The sequence below is a fragment of the Acartia tonsa genome, chromosome 15 (assembly GCF_053477335.1).
Source record: "Acartia tonsa isolate MP-2025a chromosome 15, ASM5347733v1, whole genome shotgun sequence".
In the NCBI taxonomy this organism is placed as follows: domain Eukaryota; kingdom Metazoa; phylum Arthropoda; class Copepoda; order Calanoida; family Acartiidae; genus Acartia; species Acartia tonsa.
The window spans coordinates 1556652-1560013 of record NC_137274.1 but is presented as its reverse complement, the minus strand read 5'-3'; positions in this window follow the sequence as shown (position 1 = coordinate 1560013).

Genomic DNA, 3362 nt, shown 5'->3' with positions numbered 1-3362 from the left:
CATTGTAGTTTAAATTTAGGACCCTTAGTACTTAGCATGAATTGAGGCCTTATGTTAGAACTCTAACACTAGCACAATTCACTGCTTGGGACTTAGGGCACTTTTCTGTCCTACACTACTTATGATTTTAACACTTAGCCTGTAAATATTTTCATACTTAACTTATTCACTTGTAATATAAATACACTTTATAAAAAACATTTTCCTTCCTTAATACTTAATATACTTATATAATTCCGATCGAATATCAAAACCAACCATTTATTCTTAGGTTAAAGCAATATAATACTTCGCGTGGGTCTTTTGTTGAGCTTCCACCAGCTCAACCAAATTCGTATTATACTTGTGGGAATAGAGGGTTAAGCATTCTAAATAAACGAACCGACGATGAGAATGTCTATGTGTATTGCAGTAAAAGTAGGTTTTTAGTAGTACTCATAGAAGAGCGGTCTCCATACCTAAATTTGGACAAACGCCCCATTCGCACTCACACGTAACTGATAGCTTTTTCGTTAATTAAGGCATGTTAGAATTGTCCTATCGATTTCAAATTTTTTGTAATGATTCCTGAAGTAGTTAGGTACGATTTAGAAAGCGTAGCAACTCTATAATCTTTACCAGAATGTCCGTACGTTTATTTTAAACATGTTGATTTTATAACTTTTTTATTAACAATTTTTATGTGATACTGTCATACCATTTCAGAGCTTCGCTTTTATGGATGTTATCATCCTTGCTGTATGTTAGAATTATCTTATTCATCTGATGATTCCTATTACAACAAGGTATAGTATTATAAGCGAAGCATCTCTATAATCAAGTAACATATTTATTTCATGATTTAGAACTTATAAGCAAATCTACTGTTATTATTATTATTGACATTTTTGGAAGATGAAGAAAGTCGCTCAGTGTGACGTTATAAAAATGAAAGATTATCCATCTCTTTCCTCCTCTCCTCATCCCTCATTTTTATGACGTCAGAATTTTTTTTGAGTGACTTTCTTCGTCTTTACATTTTGGCAGATTTTTAAATTATCGTTAGTGGATTTTTGAATTCATAATAAAGTTTTTTTTTAAATATCTTGAGCGACCCTGTAGATAATATTTTATCCCCCCACTATATCCCCCACATGGAGATTGTAAATGAATCATTGGGATATTATAAACAAGGATGACAACAACCATAAAAGAGAAGCTCTGAAATGTCAGGAAAAACGAATATTAACATTTGTAAGAGTGTAGGTGTGGTAGGCGGCATCATACGGACAAGCCTTTCCTAGAGTATACTACGCTCTGGGACTCCCGGCAAATGCAGGTGTTAAAACTCCACCCATCAACTTTAGATACGCTATCAAAAGACAGTTATTTTGATAAGCGGTCACACCCAACCCATTGTTATGGAATACAATGGCCACCTGGGCATGGGGAGGGGATTTCCCCCTCCCCCTTACCGCAGCCGGACCTTCCCTTTTCTCTGCCATCACCTGCCTACCCCAAGGAGGCAGCCTTCCCTCCTACCTTTGCGCCTGTGGACACAGCCCCAGCTCAAAGGGACCCCTAACCAGCTACCCCTCATAATCTGTTATTATACTTCTATTTGCTATATAAACCTGTATATCTATTGTAATGATTCAGTTAAAATATATCTTTTAAACAGTAATTACTTGTAGTTCTTTATTGATAGAATCCTTAAAGGCTAGGGGCTCTTTTGAATCGAACTCGCTCAGTAGGGTTGAACTGCTTCACCCCTACCACATAGGAACTAAATAAGCAAAATATTAATGCATAAGTATATACTAAACTGTAAGTAAATTTGTAGCAAAACTGCTTAAATACATGATACTGTTTATGGACATTCTTACATTTTATATATGTTGATTTTAACTTGTTTAACATAAATTTTTTATCTTTAAAATCCTATAAATGTAAGTATGTTTCTAAACAGTATCCTGTATCTAAGTAGTTTTGCAACAAATTTACTTACAATTTTGTTTAGACTTATACATGAAATTCGGCTTAAACAGTTCTGAGATCTACAAGTGTTAATGTTCGTTTGTCCTACCGTTTGTATCATTGTTTTAATTGAATTTATATAACCCTTTTTATTAATCTTTTATGAAAAAAACAAAACCTTCCAAGCTTGAAACCATCACAGGACCAGTAGGTATATATTATCTGAAGAGTAGAATCCGATCGGTTCAGTGGTTACCGAGATCTTAAGCTTCAGACGGACAGACAGACTACGTTCTACTTTGTATTATAGACTAGTGGACACGCCCCTAGCCTCTAGGGGCTTTGCCCCAAGAGTTTGATCAACCTATTTTTGTGTTATTTAAAGAAGTTGTATCAACTTTTTTTTTTATAGCTAGCCGGTTCTTTTAGTAAGTAGTAGATGTAAAATTTTTCATAGAATTCAGATATGCAATCGGTTTTTTGTAGACCTCTTATTTTTTAAGTAATTTAAGTTTTTAAAAAAAATAATTAAGTCGGTTTTAAGGTACTAAAACGCAACAAAATAAAAGAAGAAAATGGTCAGTAAGAACAAAAATAGTAAGATCTTTAATTTGACACCTTACTTTTAAAATTCTGTTGAGTAATTATTGAAAAAATCTATTTTTTAACCTCGGTATAATAAAAACTTTAGACCTAAATATTTTCTCAAACAGACATAAAAAACATGGGTTCATATATACCATTAGAATCAGAAAAATATTACGAATCCATTGTAAGCAAAATTGAAAAAAATTAAAAAATTAAAAAATTACAGAAATGGCCAATTATTTTTTTTGTTCAGACAACACTATTGTCTTCCCTTTTTTACCCCCTCTTTACCCCCTTCCCATTTTTATACTCAATTGAAGAATTAAGACGTTGCCTGTACAACATAATATGATATTTTCATATAATTCCTTTTATTGTAGTTTATATACTATATTGTAAACTTTTTTTTTCAATTTTGCTTACAATGGATTCGTAATATTTTTCTGATTCTAATGGTATATATGAACCCATATTTTTTTATTTGTGAAATAATAAAATTAAGTTCAAAGTTTTTATTCTCGTGGGTTTAAAAAAATCGATTTTTTCAATAATTACCTGACAGAATTGAAAAAGTAAGGTGTCAAATTAAAGATCTTACTATTTTTGTTCATAATGACCATTTTCTTTCTTTTTTTTGTTGCATTTTAGTACCTTAAAATCGACTTAATTTTTTTTTTTTAAAACTTAAATTACTTAAAAAATAAGAGGTCTACAAAAAAACCGATTGCATATCTGAATTCTATGAAAAATTTTACATCTACTACTTACTAAAAGAACCGGCTAGCTATAAAAAAAATAGTTGATACACCTTCTTTAGA